Source organism: Pogona vitticeps, chromosome 5 (assembly GCF_051106095.1).
Source record: "Pogona vitticeps strain Pit_001003342236 chromosome 5, PviZW2.1, whole genome shotgun sequence".
In the NCBI taxonomy this organism is placed as follows: Eukaryota; Metazoa; Chordata; class Lepidosauria; order Squamata; family Agamidae; genus Pogona; species Pogona vitticeps.
Window position 1 is genome coordinate 46879666 of NC_135787.1, and position 19105 is coordinate 46898770.

General features: G+C 39.6%; 1 protein-coding gene and 2 long non-coding RNA genes across 6 annotated transcripts in view; 1 reads left to right on the forward strand and 2 right to left on the reverse strand.

Moving 5' to 3' along the window:
* Positions 1–1332, reverse strand: part of MAP9 (microtubule associated protein 9) — a 36656-nt gene extending 35324 nt beyond the window's left edge. For all 4 annotated transcript variants that reach the window (XM_078394800.1, XM_073001523.2, XM_073001524.2 and 1 more), the window contains exon 1: positions 1196–1332. The gene's annotated coding sequence lies outside the window, so the exon portion shown is untranslated. The remainder of the gene's footprint in view (positions 1–1195) is intronic.
* On the forward strand, positions 1175–18274 carry LOC140707561 (uncharacterized). Its single transcript, XR_012087697.2, has 2 exons — positions 1175–1313; positions 2189–18274. It is a non-coding gene; the product is annotated as an uncharacterized LOC140707561 (long non-coding RNA).
* LOC110072804 (uncharacterized) overlaps positions 3220–19105 on the reverse strand; it is an 85621-nt gene continuing 69735 nt past the window's right edge. The window contains exon 3 of the long non-coding RNA XR_013545896.1: positions 3220–3444. This is a non-coding gene — a long non-coding RNA (uncharacterized LOC110072804). The remainder of the gene's footprint in view (positions 3445–19105) is intronic.

Consider the following 19105-nt stretch of genomic DNA (forward strand, 5'->3'; position numbering starts at 1 on the left):
CTTAATGTCTCAGTTGTTGGGATGTTAAGGGACAGAACCTGGGCATTGTGGGGAGTACAGCTGTCACCTTGCCTTCTTTGGGACCACCAACTCAAGTTTTTTCAGTTCAAGGAGCGGGACTACTTTGTTTTAAAACATTGTACCCTTACAAATGCAGATTGAACAGAAAGGATCTGTGGCAGCACTGTTCAGCTCTGTGGGCAACTGGTTATCCAGAACAACACAAATACTGTACACCTGATTTGATCCATTTTTTGCACATTTGTCCAAAGACAGTGCACATCCCTAATCTGTGCCTGCTGGTGAATGGGGAAATATTAAAAAGCTGCTTCTTTCATTTCAAATTGTAAATGCTTTTCTTCAAAGTAACTGTGAGTCCCAAACTTCCATCACATAGCCAAGCCCACTGTCTGGGATTTATCAGACCCATCCGTCAAAGTGAGGTGGGCAGCTGAGGCAAAGACAGATGAAAAGCACCTGTTCACTTGTCTTTGAACTTGAAAAGTTTCTACGAATTTAAATTATTTTCCAATGTCACAGCCATTTTTGACAGGTCTGTACATAAAGCTGTATCTCCGAGTTTATATCCATAGTAACACCTGTCAGGAATGCAACCCTACTCCCTAATTTCAGAGGGTTGTCCTTGAAATTCAGCAGTTAGACAAGCGACACAACTCTTACTTCACTCCGCATGTCACTGGATTCGACAGGGCTTATTCGCACGGAAGTAGGCGAAGGGCTGCAACCTGGATTTATTTATATACTCTCTTTTTTTAGACAAACGCACAAGACTGTGCGCAGGAATATTTCGCGGGCGGGGGTAGGGAGAACATGGTACCACAATTAGGATATTAGCATAATCCGTGCACACACCACGTGCCATTACAAAAGACGGAGTTCATGTGTACTGAAATAATATAATTACGATGCCCTCCAGGACGCCCATAGGCTGATCTCAGAGATGCTTCCTGAACCTCAGTCCGCTTTAGCGAGAAAAAGGCGCCGGGCGCTGTTAGGACTTCTCTTGAGATGCCTTTAGCTACCCGACACTCCCCCTTCTTGACTCCATTCCAAAGCCTGGCCCTTCCGTGTATGAGGTTTAAGGCGGGAGTCCCTCCCCCGCGCCTCCTCTTTTCGCGAAAGGGGCCCATCCCGCAGGGGACCATCTAGGTTTCAGTTCCACCGGCGTCCATACCTCCCGTCTCCGGAAGGTTCGTTCTTGCCTCGAGCGAGAGGACTGAGTAGCGCCCACTCCGGTCTTGCCCCTGTCCCAGCTGCAGGTCTATTAAACGCCAGGAAGGGCCTCAAGCCAGGTAGGCCTCTCCGCCGGAGAGGTTGCTTAGCAACCACGGCCACGCTTGAGCTGACAGCACAGACCGGCCGGAACGTTGCCGTGGAAACGAAACCACGCCTCCTTTGCCCGGATTGGTTGAGTAAGCGGGTCAAGGTGTGGAGGCGAGCCTAGCATGTGACGATATAGGATCGGGCTGCTCACCTTATTGCTTGTCTGGTTTGGAGTACACGTTCTCTCTCTGTGTTAAAGATTGGTGATTCTAATGCTAAATAGTAAGACTAGGCTGGGTTAGTAGAGCCAGCTTGAAATTTGATTATTTAACAATGAAAATGTACTTAAATTTGAAAGAGTTCTTGTTTTAGAGGATTGTTATGTTTTTGGGTGTCATTTTATTACATGGAATGATTTATTTATTTATTTATTTATTTATTTATTTATTTATTTATTTATTTATTTATTTATTTATATCCCGCCTATCTAGTCCCTCAGGACCACTCTAGGCGGCTTACAACACACATATATAACAATATAATTAAAACAATTTTAAATGAGGGAAGAAACATTAGACAGGATGGGGGAGACACTAGGAGAGAAGAAAAGGGAAGATCAGGAATTAGCTGGGGGGAGGGCCTGCCGAAACATCAGTGTTTTTAGTTGATTTTTGAAAGTCAAACATGGGGAAAGTTCCTTTTTTTTGTATTACAATTCACAGAATGCCTCCAAACAAGGGTAGTATTATAATATACTATAATATAATGCCATTATTAGGCCTCTTAGATATCAAAATACTGCAGCCAGTATGACTACTGAGCAAGATATTCTGAGAGTGGAAGTCCCAAAAATAATATTAAAAAATCCATCTCTGAATCAAATATTTATTTTGTGGAATTTAAGGGTCTGCACTGGAAGGACAGATCCTGAAGCTGAGGCTCCAGTACTTTGGCCATCTCATGAGAAGAAAAGAGTCCTTGGAAAAAACCCTGATGTTAGGAAGGTGTGACGGCAAGAGGAGAAGGGGACGACCGAGGATGAGATGGCTGGACAGTGTCTGCGAAGCAACCAACATGAACCTGACGCAACTCCGGGAGGCAGTAGAAGACAGGAAGGCCTGGCGTGCTCTGGTCCATGGGGTCACGAAGAGTCGGACACGACTAAACGACTAAACACACACACACACAAAGAAACTTTAATTTGAAGTATATTTCCTCACAAAATTAGAATCCAAACTGTTTCTGAATATTACTTTGTGTGTTAGCATAGGATTCTTTTGATTTTACTTGCAGTGCAACACTACTAGTGTCAATCTGCAGTTTCATCTTTCACTGCAAGAAGCTTGTATTCTCAGCAATGCTCAATAGCTCATTCCTTTGTGTGTTATCCTGTGATAAAATTAATGAAATGAGTGGTTTCACAAGACCTTTGGTCATAATAAATGGTTTTAGCTTTAAGGTCCCACAAGACTCATTGCTATTTTTCTGCAGCAGCTAAACCAGCTACCTATCTGGAAAGGAAAACTGTGATTAAGTGTGCAGTAGCAGTGAAAAAGGCAAATTCCATACTTCAAATTACAGTATTATGAAAGAAACTGAAGATAAATTTGCCAGTCTTGGATTGCTTTTATATCACTCCATATCTGCAGTCACATTCTAGGTATTGTGCTCTGTTGGTCGTCCCTGCTGAAGGAGGACACCATTGTTAGAAAATAAGGAAACACAATTTTTCCTATGATATAACACAACACATTGGAGGAGGGTGGGATAGGTGGGAGGGAGGAGAAAACCCTAAAAAGGGAATGATAAGGTAAAGACTTACTGTATAAAACTATATAGAAACAGTGAATGTAGTAATTTATGTATTCAAAAGACAATTACATTGAGTGCTGGATCAGTTCTGGCTAAAGACAGTACTCCTGGCACAGTGCATTCTGAACTGAGCAACTATTATCACCACAGAATGATAATGGCAATTACCTTAGATGACTTTAATGGGGTTTTGATATGTTCATGGAGAACTGGCATTTAATCAGATAAAACATGATAGAATCTCCAGAAATAGAAGGCTTTGAATTCTAGTTGTGGGGGAAAGGCAGTAAGGGTGTCAGTTGCCTTTCATGTCCTGCTTGTGCATTCTTTGAATCATCTGGCACATCCCTGTGGAAAATAAGATACAGTGCAAGATTAATTGTTGTTCAGCTGGCTTTGTGGATTTGCAAAACAGAATGTCCATGTCTACTGGTCAGTTCTGCAGGCTATAATTATGCTGCCCAGCAATTTCATTTAGTTAGAGTCGGAGTGAAAAAGTATGGATACACATAGTGCAGTCCTATCCATGTTTATTTAGAAGGAATCCCATTGAACTGAATCAGGTCTAGCCTTCCACCCTACACATATTAAATATGTATAGAATTGTAGTCTTAGCAATATATTTGTTGAAAATTATTTGTCCTTCCTAGTAATTTTTGTACACACACACTCCCACAAACAATTGCTATGTGCTATGTTGATAAGTCTCTCTTTTTAATGAGCATAACATTCATACAATTGCTTATGTAACTGCTTGGAGTTCTGTTGGATACAGTATTCCACCTTCACAAAAACATTATCTGTCTATTATGGGTTTCCTATTGCTTGTGGATATTGCTCCTGAAATATGGATGAGCCATAAAATGCAGTAATCCAACTTCATGAAAATACATCAACATTTTATTTTTCAGTCTTACTGTTACTTTGGCAATGCAATGCATTATAATTTCTTTGTGATTTATGACTAACAGCTGCTGGGTGACTGTTGAAAAAAAAAGAGTAATGTTTGTGTGTTCCAGGAGATGGCAGCAAAAGATTAGGCTCAAAAAGAGCAGACTGTCTCATGGTTCTTGCTCAATTTAGTATGTCACCATTTATAGTCAGAGTTAGAAAACAGGGAATTTTTAGTAACTTCACTGCAAATTAGAACGTACTGTTCAAAGCAAAATGAAGATTAGAACAGGAGACTGAAAATTAATGGCTGTTTGAATGTCAATTGTGATTAAAAACTGCAGTTCTGCACACACTTGACTCAGAACAAACAAATTGAGGCAACTGGCATGAATTTTCAGACTAGAGTTCACATCATCCAATGTTCAAAGTGTTATTTTCAGTTAAAAGCAATACAAATATACTGTATATGGAAGTTTCAAAACAAATGAAAAGTGGGTCGGGATCAACTGACAGCAAGGGGTGAATTACATAAATGGTGACCAAGAAGTAAAGTCAACCCTACTCCCTTGAGCATTTGGCATGCTCTTGGCCCTGGGTGCCTGAGTATTGATGTAGATGTCTCCACTAAAAAAGACTATGTGCCTGCAGCTGATATTACATATTTTTCCACATACCGTAATCAAGAGACACAAGATCACACTGATATGTACATACTACATGGAGTGCAATTTCTGTGAAAGTTCTATTTGCAATGCTAAACATGTCAATTTCTTTCAGTCTTTCCTCAAGGACTTGGTTTTCAGTCTCCTGATCATCCTTATTGCCTTCTTCTGAACTTGCTCCAGTTTGTTGAAATCCTTCTGAAAGTGTGGTGTCCAGAACTGGACATAGTACTCTAGATGAGGCTGACCTCATGGGATTTAGAGACTATACTTCTGCTAATGGAGCCTAAAATTGTATTTGCCTTTTTTTGCAGCCACATCACACTCATATTCAGCTTTTGATCTACAATAATTCCAAAATCCTTCTCAGTTGTAACATTACTGAACCAAGTATCCCCCATCTTGGAATTGTGCATTTGGTTATCCCCCTACCCCCAGGCGTAGAATTTTGCACTTCTCCCTGTTAAATTTCTTTCTGTTATTTTCAACCCAGTGCTTAAGCATATCAATATATTTTTGAACTTTGTTCTTATCTTCCAAGGTATTATCTATTCCACCCAATTTGTGTCATCTGCAGAGTGTCTCTGAACTCCTTCATCTAAGCCATTAATAAAAATCAGATGGTGCTCTGTCTTGTTCTCTCTCTCTCTTTCTCTCTCTCTCTCAGGCTCTATGATGATGTTGATTATGATGACAACAATATGCTGTCATATTGATTCTAATTTATGGTTCTTCTTTCCAGGGTTTTCTAGCTTCTGTATACTCAGTAGTAGTTTACTATTCTCTTTTTCTGGGGGCACTCTTTGTTGGGAATATTTTGGTTATTCCCTTTTAGTTAGCAAAGTAAGAAATATGACACAATCAGCCCGATTTCATCACCCCCTTCTTTAATTTTCCCACATAAATAGAACTTTGCTGGTATCAAATCACTCCAGAAGCATTTAAAGTAGAAAGAAGGTTTCTTTACTTACAGTTGTGATCAGTAGCTACAGTCAGTAGAATAAAAGGAAAAACGTATGAGTTGGAGTCTCTGTTATGTGGAGCAGACCTCCTTCCATGCCTGCTGCATGGAGCTGGGTCATGAGAGAGAGAACAATGGAACCAAGTAATTAAAAAAAAACTGAAAGAGGGGCAAATGCTTGCCTCAAATGATAGAAATTAATTAGTGAAGCCCCCACTCCCACTGATACCCAGTTATTTAATGCAAGATTGTTATTATGCTAACACTCTTGGACTTTGTAGGTTGCCCAAAACCAAACATGTTGCATTTTCTCTTACAAGGCATAGCAGGGAATCAAATTCCCAGTCCCAGACCCTCCAGTTCACTGAGCTATCAGATTTATCAAAGATAGTTCTGTACTAAACATTGTCCTTGTTCTGTATTCTTTGTTAATCTAACAGCCAGGATTCATCTTGAATATCTGTGACTGTAATTTCCAACATTTTAATTTTTAAAGTAGGATTACCTCAATACTATTGTTGTAGTAGTGTAGATGAGGCAACCTTTGCTTGCTGTTCTGTTGAGCTGCAAGTGGGGGGGGGACCTTTCTTTCTGGTGGTCAGAGCAGGCAGCAACTCTGAGCAGCACTTTTGGCCAGGAAAACACTGAGGAGGAAATGTCTGCATCCCATGGTGTGTTTTCCTGATCTGCTGAGTGATGGTCTTCACTGCTCAATTATTCTCTGGCAAAATTTCTCCCCTTCAGATCACCCCACATTCCAGCAGATCAGAATGAAAGAGGGGAGCAGCAATGGAAGGGGAACTGAAGAGATGGAACAGAAGCCCAGTACCCAGGCCATTGATCCTACCTATGTTCTTTATTTATGAAAGACAATACATGCTTCTTTAGCTTCCTGACTTGTTTTTCCATGACATTTAGAAAATGGCAGTTTTGCCTAAATAAGGACACCATTAGCAGCAAACAAATTTGCAAGTGAAAATGCTTATGTTAAAAAGTGCTTGCTTGTTTTCCTTAAATTATAAAAGCATAGTGGAAACTTAGTAGACTATTTTAGAGTAATGTAAATATTCACATTTGCTTCTTGGGTGTTAAACCCTGAATAATTAAAGTGACAAGATGGACTGCAGCCAAAGGCCTAAGATTTCTGACTCCATACCAAAATATTGTGTATTCTAATGTGCTGTTGTTCCTTTTCTCTCCGTGTTCATTAATCAGATGGCATTATGTTTCCTTCAGCAGTTTCACTAGTGGACCTAAAACTATGATGGAGCTCTTTGTGTTGAAGCTACAGAACATCTCATAAATTTAAAGAAACATTTTAAAAAACAAAAGCTAGTCTCATACAATCCCACCCTCTGAAGCTCATAGAGAAATAACACAGCAGACTGATTTTTGTTTTGCCTAACAATCATAACAATCCCTTTAATAAGAATCAAAACATGAATTAAGTTAGACGTTTGCTAATGGAAAGGTGTAACCCAATTTACTAATCAAAGTGATGGATTTAAGTTTGTATTTTTCTGTTAACATTTTCTTTCTAGAATTGTTTTTAGTACAGTATTTTGGGGCATTGCAGGTTGCAAAGTTGGAGGAAAACTCTTTTAACAGCTTGCAGCAGAAGCAACAGATCTCAGCTGTGCCAGGAGATTCATGTCCCCTCAGAGCCATGAAACTCACTGCATAACCTTGGATCCATCTCTCTATCTCTCCATCTAACCTGCCTCACAGATTTGTTTTTAGGAGGAAAGTCATATGCCCTGGGAGAAAGGTGGGGTATAAAGGTAAAAAAAAACCAGGTAAATAGTAGCAAATAGCATCCATCCAAATTCCAAAGAAGTCATGAATGCATAGATGCGTATTTAACCCTTAAGTTTGATATGGTAAAGCTTTTAGTGTAGTAATGCAATGTAAATTTAAATGTCATCATATCTTAGTTGTTGAAGTCCATCAGATAACAAAACAAAGCAAAAGCAAAAAACAAACCTTGTGGCACTTTAAAGATCATTACATTTTAATGTGAGCTTTTGTTGGATGGAGTGTATGCCTGAAGAAGTGGACTTGATCCAGTCTTTAAGGTGCCACAATTTGTCTTTCATTCACTCTCTTTTGATCTGATGTGCTTGCATAAACCAACACAGGTGCTGCTTTGAAAACTATCATTAAAAAAAATCTCCCTTTCAATTTAAACACATCAAAACAGACCTTTTAAAAGCTTACCAACAATAAACTTAATGGCTTGTACTGTATTTTGAGCAGGTCCCTACAATCTCCAGGCTTGCCATTGTGCAAGCTGAGATCAACCCATTAGGACACATGGGGGTTCCGCCCGTACAAGAATCTACTGGATGCCTCCTTGCACTTCCTTGGCAAATGTCAAAACTCTCATGGATTGGAGTGTTGCATAAACAGATGATTAAGCATCTGATTCAGCTGGAGATAGTAGCCTTTACCTGTCTAGGGCATTCATGTGTTGAGGAGTGGGGCTGCTCTGCTGGTCCCATTCACAACATTGCATGCCTATGCACAGTGACCTAACCCCACTGTGGTGCCTGCACACTCAGCACAGATGTTTAAAGAAGAAATGCTGTGTACGACTGGACACCCAAGTGTCGAGTCCACATGATTGGGAAGCCTGCTCTGTGTACTCTCAGAAAATGTGTCCTATGTATATGTGACATTTTGAGCACAGATGACATTTCCTGACATTACTGCATTTCCATAAAGTTGTCAGGAATTAAATCCTAAGTGTAAAGCTTAGCATAAAGCAAAGTGTTTATTTGTTTATTTGTTTATTCAATTTCTATCTCGCTCCCATTATTGTCGAGGGTGGTTACAACAAATGCAATACAAAACATAAAGATAAAACATTCAAAGCAGTTTGCAAATAACCTTTAAAAACAGATGGCGCAGGCCAATCGTATAAAAAAACAGAGCGGATGGAGCGGTGGGGAAGCACAATGTGTTTCTCAAGCCATTGCAGTGGTGTTGGTGATAGCAGAACAGCACGCTCCCAAAGGCATTGCGTGACAAAGGCAGCTGAGGAATAATTGCAGTTCGGCCTGCATCGAAACATTCTTCTTTGGCAAATGCATGTGATTGCAAAGCAGATCAAGATGAGTTCAAAATAGCACACTAATCTATTCATGCAATATTTCAGCGTTTCGTCATTTCCTTAAAAATGTTTGTGTGTATAATTATCTGAGGAACTAATTTCCATGTTTCATTAAAATTACTGACTAATTACATGCTATCCTTTAATTTGGTTAAGATATTTCTTTTTTCACAATCACTTTGTCACTAATTCTACAGTCATATTATAAGAAAATGCACAACTTAGACAGAACTGAGCAGATACCGCTAACCAGCAACAGTGAAGTACCAAATATCCCTTCAGCAGCAATTGCACAGTTATGTCAGCAAGATTTTTTACCTTGGAACCAATTGCTTCTCTGTCTCGGGCAGTAAAATGCTTTAGGCTGTCACGAACTGATTTATTGTACACAATGTTATTACCTTAGCATTTAGAACATCCACATGGCATTATTTCTGTTTGTCTATAGTCTAACCGCAACATAAAGAGGCCTGCATTTCCATGCTGTTTATGAGTTTTACAGGGATGCCAGAAACACATTATTACTCTGATGGCACATAAGTATAAGCAAATGCTTTTGACAGACTTTATTATTCTAAGTGGGGCCTCTTCACCTTGAAGACCTAGGAATTTACTTTGAAACAACGGAATGACAGACACAGGTCATGAGATCATGCTGATCTTTACCAATAAGTGCTAGTAATATTGTAGTGTTCACCCCTATTATGTTAAGTAGCTATGAATATTCATGTTTCAGGCTAATGTTGCTCAGAGGCGGAGCCAAGAGAAATGTAATAAAGAGGCGGAGTCAGAGAGTGAGTCAGTCAGTAAGAGTCAGAGTGAGAAAGTGGAGAAGGAGACAGTGTGGTATTTGGGAGATCTGAGGTGTGATTAGAGTGAAAAGTGAACAAGATCTGTAATGACAAATAGAAGGTTGAGATTGATGATAATAGAAGTTACCTATGATTAATATTCAGAGAGCTGTAATCAATAAAAACGTTTTATTTAAAAGACAGTGAAGTTTGGACCTGCATCTTCATCCTTCCCTAATTAATGTTGATTTAGTGATAACTGGTGGCAGCAGGGTGAAAAGGAGTAGTAGTTTGCCTTCATGTGCTCTGTGTCTGGACGGTCAGGCAAGGGGCATGAGGGGCGAATGCCACAAATATCTATTATACTTTACAGCCATTTAGCTAAGGGGCAGACCTTCTACACAAATGGCCACCTCCATTTTTGTTTCTGTCCCCAGCTTTATATTGTTCCAAGTTTTGTTTCACTAACATGGTCTGCAGAATCGCTGACAGGTGAAAGAAAATGGCTCCCTATTTTCAGCTATGTGTGTTTCTCCTGTCCATAATGCTGGAGAAAGTTTTGTTCCTTCCAAGAATACTCCTTCCTTTCAAATCTTTGAGAATATGGCTAGAGATCAATGCATTCCCTTCTTTCTATTCCTTTATATTCACCTGTCCTGTATTTTTTCCATTTATCATGAATGTTTGCTCAAGTGGAAAATTTCTAAAATTAAATTGAGAGTTTGAGGGAGTTAACAGTTTCTAGCTCCTTTTGTACATTTGTATCTTTTCCCGTCTCTATGCCACTGATTCATGCTTCCCACAATCCGGTAGCAGCTACTGAAAAGGCCCTCTCTTGCATCCTCATCAAATGTGCCTGTGAGGGCAGCAGGACTGAGAGAAGGACCTCCCTTGAAGAGAGTAGAATCTAAGGAGGCTCATAGAGGGAAATATAGGCCTTTACATATTCTGGACTCCAGTTGTATAGGTTTTATAATCATAATCAGCACATTCAATTAGACCTAGAAACAGACTGGCACACCATGAAGCTGTGTAACAGAGGAGTTACGTGCTCCGTGTAACCAGTCCGGCCACACTACTTTGAACGCACAGAAGTTTCTGAATATTCTTCAGAGAATATGGACCATGTTATAGTAATGCAAGGATGCAACTAAGGCATGTATCAGTGTAACCAGATCTCCAGGTATGGGAGCAGGAGCCACACCATCTTTAAGTGTTCCAATACATTCTTTGCCAAAGCTGAAACGTGGGCATCCATGCTGAGAGCTTAAGCCAAGTTGAGAACCTGAGTTTTCAGGGACAGTGTCGCATCATCCAGTTCAAACTAAAGTCCCTTTTCCAGACCCTGCTTTCCACTGACCAGAAACACATCTGACTTGTCTATATTAAGCTTCACTTTGCTCATCCAGTCCATCGTTGATGTGAGACAGTGATCTAGAATTGAAACAGCTTGCTTGGACTTAAGACAGAAAGGAAAGAGGGTTGGTTGACAACATGTGGCACTTTGGAAAACTATTTCCAGAGATTTCATGTACATGTTGGATAGCATGGATTCCCACAGGGCAATGGCCAGGGTGTCAAATAGAAGTGTCAAATAGCACCCTATTCTGACCCACCCCTCCAGGAAAATGAGCCTCTGTAAAGCAATGCCTCCAAGACTCACATCCAGCTGCCATATCCTTCCTTCTCTGCATATTGGTCTCAGCACCATAGCTCTAGCAACAAATAAAACTATGTGGGCAATGGACAAGTAGGGTTAGTCTTTTCCACATCTCTCTCTTAAGTAAAGCATCTCACCCTCATGTGGCCACACAAAGAGGGAGCTCCATTTTTCACTCCTCCCTCACAGATCTCCTGGCACACATCAGTGTGGAATGAAATGGTGAGTGGAGGCTGCAAAACAGGGGACTCATGGGTCACGGAGGGGCTAATTCTCCATAGAGGTGATGCGCAGCAGGACAAAGTTCCGCAGGAGCAATGAAGAAGTGAGCAAGCAACTAGAAGCATCTAACAGCAGTGTAAATACGGAGCATTAAATATTAATTAAAAGCATCTCGGGGAAAATTCTGACACAAAGTTTGTATGTGGAGAATTTTAAAAGCAAGTAATTATACTGCAGTCATCCTGTAGAAACTATTCCCTTTGCTTGCTTAACCTTTTGATGCAGATTATCAGCAGCTGAGAAATTTGTATAGGAATATTCTCTGTACAGGAATAACAAAACAAAACTCAAGTATCTCCAGTTGCTCTATTGCTGTGCAGTCCTTAACAATATACTATATAGTTTCATCTCCTTTGATTTTATTGTGTCCATAGATTGGTTTGTCAGAAGAAACAAACCTATATAGAAATGTTCTGTATTAATAGCCTCTTGCTTGTTTATTTGAAAGGTGGAAGAGAATCCATTGCAGTCAAAAGGCCATGTTCTTCCTTGCATGATAATGTGTGCTGAATATAGCTTTCTTCGTAGGTGACCAAAAAACACAGTCTGTTGAGAGATGATGTCTGATTCAGAAGAACTTAAATGCTTTCATTTATGACCTTTTTTTTGTTACTTTTTATGTACCATACACTTTAAAAGATTAGCAACAAATAGTATGTATTTCTGAAGGTCACATAGTTGGATATGAAGGCATGGGTGCTACAGTTCCTAAATTCTCCTCCTGTCGTTTTTATAGGGTGTGAAAAGATTTTCATGGTGTGCTAAAGATAGTTCTGTGGCTAATATATCTGAATGTCATTATAGCTGGGCTGCAGTTGAATATTTATATGGTCTTATCAAGGAAACATTTTTGAACATACTCTTCTCATGGCAATAAAGGATTCCTTCAAACTATATTTAAAATAAATTGCTCCATTAGACCTTGTTTTATAATGATTCTAGCCAAAAGATAGGGACCTGGTGGCGCTGTAGGTTAAACCGCTGAAGTCTCTGTGGTGCAAGGTTAGACGACCTGCAGTCATAAGATCGAATCCACCTGATGGAGGGAGACCCCGTCGCTTGTCCCAGCTCCTGCCAACCTAGCGGTTCGAAAGCATGCAAAATGCAAAAATGCGAGTAGATGAATAGGTACCACCTTGGTGGGAAGGTAAACGGCATTCCTTGTCTAGTCACACTGACCACATGACCACAGAGGATTGTCTGCAGACAAAACGCTGGCTCTATGGGTAGGAAACGGAGATGAGCACCGCCGCCTAGAGTTGGACATGACTGGACAAATTGTCAAGGGGGATCTTTTAGCTAGCCAAAAGATAAATAGAGGAAGAAGCAATGACAAAACTTGTAAGACACAACTAGACGTAATATTAAATATGCCTTTGTACATGTGGTGAAAATGGGTGGATTTCAATACTGGAGCAGGGGCCGTTCTGGTAGCTCCATAGAGTGTAGTGACTGGTCCAAGACATCTAGTTGTCCCTCCTCCCCATATCAAGATGTGTAGTATCCAAAGCCACCCAGTTTATTTTGGCACCTAAGGCACAAAATCCCTTCCCTTCCAAAAACTACAGGAATAATAACATTGATAGGTTGTCTTTTCATGACCTGCAAAATTAGCTACTCAAAATCAGTTGCATTTGCCTTACTCTGCCTACTCTGGAAGGGCTGCTCCTGCTGTTGGTGAATCAGAAAGATAACCAAGTGCACAATTTATCTATTGCTTCTCTACCTTAAAATGTAGAATTAACATTGTTTCAGAAAGTGTTTGAGAGGCTCATAACCATAGCAAGGAATCACAATGAAATTACAGGGTTACCTTCCCTCCCAATCAGTTATTTATTTATTATTTATTTATTGGACTTATATACCGCCCCATAGCGCTGCAAGCACTCTCCGGGCGGTTTACAATTTAATTATACAGGCTACACATTGCCCCCCCAGCAAGCTGGGTACTCATTTTACCGACCTCGGAAGGATGGAAGGCTGAGTCAACCTTGAGCCGGCTACCTGGGATTTGAACCCCAGGTCGTGAGCACAGTTTTAGCTGCAGTACAACGTTTTAACCACTGCGCCACGAGGCTCAAATGAGTTCAAATGAGCTATCCTGAATTCTGAGGAGTTCAAAAGTAGTAACAAAACAGAAGGTGTCGTTCCTGTGGATTCTGACTGTGATCCATAGAAACTATTCCGAAAATTCAATTGGTGATTCCTATTTAGGTATGAACAATTGTGTTAATCGCCACTTTTTAATGAGGTGCTGGTTGCATTCTTGGGTTTATGCCCAATTTATTTATTTGTAATGGTTTGCTCAGATACAGATTTGAGAGAAAAAACTGAAAAGTCCACTTTTTTCCATGATCATATTTTTCTTCATTTAGTATATGGATAAGCTGGTTGGATAGCTTAGTAGCTTAGGTATGTGGGTGTGGAGCCAGTGGTTGGGAGTTTGACTCCCCACTGTGCCTCCTATGAGTAGAGCCAGCCTGTGTGGCCTTGGGCAAGCTGCACCGTTCCAGGATGCCCCCAGAAGAAATAAATCACATTTTTTAGTATTCTCTGCCTGGAAAACCCTGAAAAAGATTGTCATAAGTCAGAATTGATTAGACAACATGAAACTATTATTATTGCAGATTTTCATGTTTGTAAACATATAGCTCTCTGAATAGGTATATAAATGGTATACATTTATATTTGTTCATTTCCTGTTTTTCTGAAGCTTGTTTCTTGTTAAGCTTTATGAAAATCTTGGCCTGGACATAACCCAGAGTATGTCGTGTTCTGTAGGATTTATTTGTGGGTTGGTGTTGCTAGGATTGCCACCTAACAGGGTACAGTAATCCTATATTTATTTATTTATTTATTTATTTATTTATTTATTTATTTATTTATTTATTTATTTATTTATTTATACCACACCCCTCTAGACCATGTCTACTCGGAGCAGCTTACAACATAAAATAAATCAATATAAAATATATATAATCATTAAAAATACAATTACTATATTAATTAAAACAATTTAAGAAAAGGATTACCAAGATGGGGTAGGAAAGGAAAGAAGAAATAAAAAGACTTAGCTGACTGGAGGGAAGGCCTGCCTAAATAGCCAAGTTTTTAATTGTCTTTTAAAAACACCCAGTGAGCGTGCCGGCTGAATTTCTGTTGGGAGGGTGTTCCACAGCCGAGGGGCCACCACCGAGAAGGCCCGGTTTCTAGTTTTTTCCTTCCGAGCCTCTCTCGGCGTCAGGCCCCTCAGCCATCCCTGCTGGCTATGGCGGGTGATTCGGGTAGATCTGGGTGGGAGAAGACATTCTGCCAAATATTGAGGTCCCAAACTGTTTAGGGCTTTATAAGTGATCATTAGCACTTTGAAGTCGACGTGGAAATGGATAGGCAACCAGTGCAAAGCAGCTAGAGTGGGGGAGATGTGTTGGTGTTTTCTCACCCCACTAAGTAGCCTGGCTGCCGCATTCTGGACCATCTGAAATTTCCGCATCAGCCTCAAAGGCAGCCCCACGTAGAGTGCGTTACAATGGTCTAATCTCCCTATATTTACCTATTCAGAAGTAAATCCCATTTAATTCAGCCAGTATAGGATTACACTCCTAATGCAGTAATTGTACACAGAAAGTATTACCTTAATATGTGTTTGGAATATATTTTAATACAGTTAAGACATGTTGTCAGTTGTAGTACTAGCTGTATTTCAAAAATATTACTGAGAACTTCCATCACCATTTCCCGTCCCTGTTTGACTCATTCGTTCATACAACTCAATACAAGCACCTTAGGGAGAAAAAGGTCTTGCTGTACCTTTGAAAAAATGAGATGCTCTTTACAAAGCCAGACAATAAAATGCAGCTGGACTGTATATTCATCATTTTATTATGTGCACATGTCTCTCTGTCTTGTCACCTTGAAATCTATCTGAAATCCTTCTTTCCCTCTGGGATGCCCTTTCCAAAAAACACACATACACACTGTGTCTGGAACGAAATAAATGTGTCAGCTCTTAATTAAATATTGACAGATAAACTTATATGTTTCATCCAGCAGGAGAGTGGCTTGGGGGTTAAGCATTCAAATGATTTGGACTCTTTGTGAACAAAACTCCTGTTTTTGTCAGTCATCCAATTTCTCTTTTATAACTCACAGAGCATCATCCTACTACTGCTCAGTTATGGAATGGCTTCAGCATGTTGTGATATATTCATGCTCCTGAAAAGTAAATTTCCATGCTCTGCATTGGTGGAGACGAGAATCTCACGTGTATCCCACTTGAGGGAAGAGAGGGTATGTGTGTATGTTTGCCTGTTCATCCCTCTGAAACTATTTGAAGTGCTAGTGCTACTTGTTGAAGCTCATTTTTGCTGCACAAGCTCATAATTTCTAAAGAACAATTGTTTTGAAGTATTCCCTGTATTGCGGGTTGTAGCTTAAGACCACAATGGAGAGAAGAGAAGAAAGATGGGTGCATTGGTCTCAAGAGCCTCAAGAAAGTGCATACTAGAGCTTCATTCTATTTTGTTCTCACTCTAAAAGAACCTTGTTTCGAAAGCTGTTTGCAAGAGCAAGAAAAGTGTTCCACACTGAGTCTGACTGTTCCTCTTCGCCATGAAGTTATGTATTAACAGTTTTCTTCTTAATCTGTCATCCAATTTACCATCTACCATTGTTCTACAAAACAAAACAAACAAACAAAAACCTTAGTCTTTGAAACAAGAATAATTAACTCTGCTGCCATCACGGCTATAGTACTAGGGAATCCAAGATGGCTGATAAGGTCTTTGGCTCTGACATCCTTGATTTGCTGCATAGCAGTAACTTAAAAAAAACAAACACCAGGTTATGGTTCTCACTATATTTAGACTTCTACATTGAGAGCCAGTAGTCTGTCTTCTGACCATATGATGAGCAGAAAGATACATTTTTGTTATACCAGAGCTCAGAAAGAATATATATATGTACTGCAATTCCAATAATTCCCCTGGCTATATTGGCTGCATGTTTTGGTAGGTAAGCTTTGCACTAGATTTTTAAATTATTGTGGAGAAACATAGTAAGCTTCTAGGTCATCAGTAGAGTGAACCAAGGTAACACCAGTAGCACCACAAAGTACATCCCTGAAGGAAATTGTAATGGAAAGCAAAATTTGCACATATATCCGTTTTTGCATTTATATCAAATTTTGCATGACCTGCCTCTGATTTACATGTGAAACATAATACATGGGTGCATTGGCTGGCACAGGAAAGATATCATAACAAAATATGTAATGTGCTCTTCCCCTTATCAAAAGGATGCAAAATCCCACAAAGGCAAAAGGCAAACGTTCTTACAGTGGAATCCTATACATCTCGACTCAAAAGTGCCACTTTTGTTGCATGTGTTTATCTGTCCAATGATATACAATTAATAGGATTCCTATGATTTCAATTTATTACATTTCCATCTGCTAACCTAAAATTATATCAGGTAGAAATATTCAATCGGTGCAATATGTGCATCCTGAAAGTTCCTGGTTGAATACATATGACCCACCCAACTGAATTACAGAACTAGGGTCTAGAACCAGTCTCCGCCTAATGGTTCCTGCTGTGGACCAGAGCATGCAAGCAACTAGTTACAAATGACTGGTTAATTCTTTAAAGAAAACAATATTGAAGAAATAACCACCTCACATTATGATGGTAACTGAGAGCTAACATTAGTCCTTTGGCAGCATAACTAAAACTTTTATAGTTTTTTTATAATTTCTTTTTTTAAAATGCAATAAAGATTAAAAGTTAAAAATATTAATAATAATTTAAAAAATATAACTTTTCAATTACTTGAACCATATGATGGGCCTTGTTCTGTGATAGAAGAGGCCTATCATATGCTTCAAATGCTGCCTCATACTGTGTAGTGAGGTCTGAAGCAACAATAAGGTTGGCACAAGGCTGGGTTTTGTAGCACATGGCAGCACTTTGTAGCATTCAGATGTTATTTTAAAAAATGGTTATCTTTCCAAGCTGGGCTATGGGCATTAATTAACTGGAAAAATATGAAAAAAATCAGGCAACCAGCCATCCTGTAATGTCATTTTCATTATAGAGAACACAGCTGAGAAGATAAAAGAGGATCAAGCAGAGCATAAAATAAGCTAGAGGAGGCTTAATCTCTTCACAGGCAGGGGAGTGGATACCTGCAGATGTTTTGTGCCTGAGAAAACAAACCCTTTGGGTTTTTTTTTTTTTAAAAATTCCATTTTCATGTAAATAAAATGGCCTAATTATGATGTGAAGTAAAAGGATTCAGTGTAGCTAGTTGCAGGTGCTGCATGTTAACAAGGAAGCAATAGCTAACATTTCTGAGAAAAATGCCTTTTAAAATAAATGCCATAGGTGCTGTTTCAGAACTTGGTGATTTGGAACTCTCTCGTTCTCTCTGTCTCTCTGTCTCTCTCTGTGTGTGTGTGTGTGCACGCACACAGGCACACTTGCATCGCATGTGTGTGCGCACACATTATGGTACATGTGGGGTGGAGGGTTGTGTGTGAAATGAAGAAGGCCCCAAACAGTCATTCAGCATTGAATTACAAAAGACCAGTGTGTTTAAAAAATGGTCGCTACTATTGTTGTTGCTACTGTTATTATCACTGCCATTTTCATAAGGACTATAGCAATGTCAACACAGAACAAATAGGCACTTTTATTTCTGCCAATAATGGGATGGATTACATATGCCGTGTGTACATGATCATACCTTTGTAATGAATTATTGTTTATAACAGTACTTATAGAAGCACCTGCTGTTTACCTTCCCTTGTACTCTTGCAGGTTCATTGCAAATAAAGGAAATACTACAAGAACACAATCCCCATTGTGTTTTTTCTTTCTCTTCCTCTCCCTGATCCAGGAAATTTCGTCAACTAAGCTGGAAAATGGGATAGATGCAAAACTTTAAGGGAATACTGTACTCTGTTTTCCCGAAAATAAGACCTAACCTGAAAATAAGCCCTAGTATGATTTTTCAGGATGCTCGTAATATAAGCCCTACCCATCAAAATAAGCCCTAGTTAAATTAAACCCCACTCTCCACCATTGTGCAGCATTGCACAGCAACCGGAAGAAGATGACATGAATGTAAAATAAAACATCCCCTGAAAATAAGTCCACCTTCAATGTGTATTACATCAGGAAGAATTTTGATGGGTGGTTCTTCCTCTACTGGTGACTCTTCCAGGCTCTGTGAGAGAAACATGACTTCTCAACTCTTTTCCTGCAACAGCACAGTAGAATATGCAATAACTGGGTTCAAATCCAAGAGAACCGGGGTGGTGTATGAATGAACAAGTTCCAAAGCTTCCATCACCACCAAAACCCACTGGGTGACCATGGGGCATGTTCACTCTCATTTTACCACACTTTCACAAGGTTGTGTGGATTTGAAAAAATGAGGTGGGATGGGGAGCAGGTACACCAGCCCAAAAAGATTGGAAGAGGGAAGGATAGGAATGAAATTGTAAAATAAATTATATTTATAAAATAAATTATAAATTAAGTGTCGTCGTTGTGCTTTAATTGTGGACATAGCTGTAATAGTTGTAGTTGTTATTTAAACACTGCACAAGGCAGCTTCTGCTTCTTTCTTTTGTCAATTTCTTCT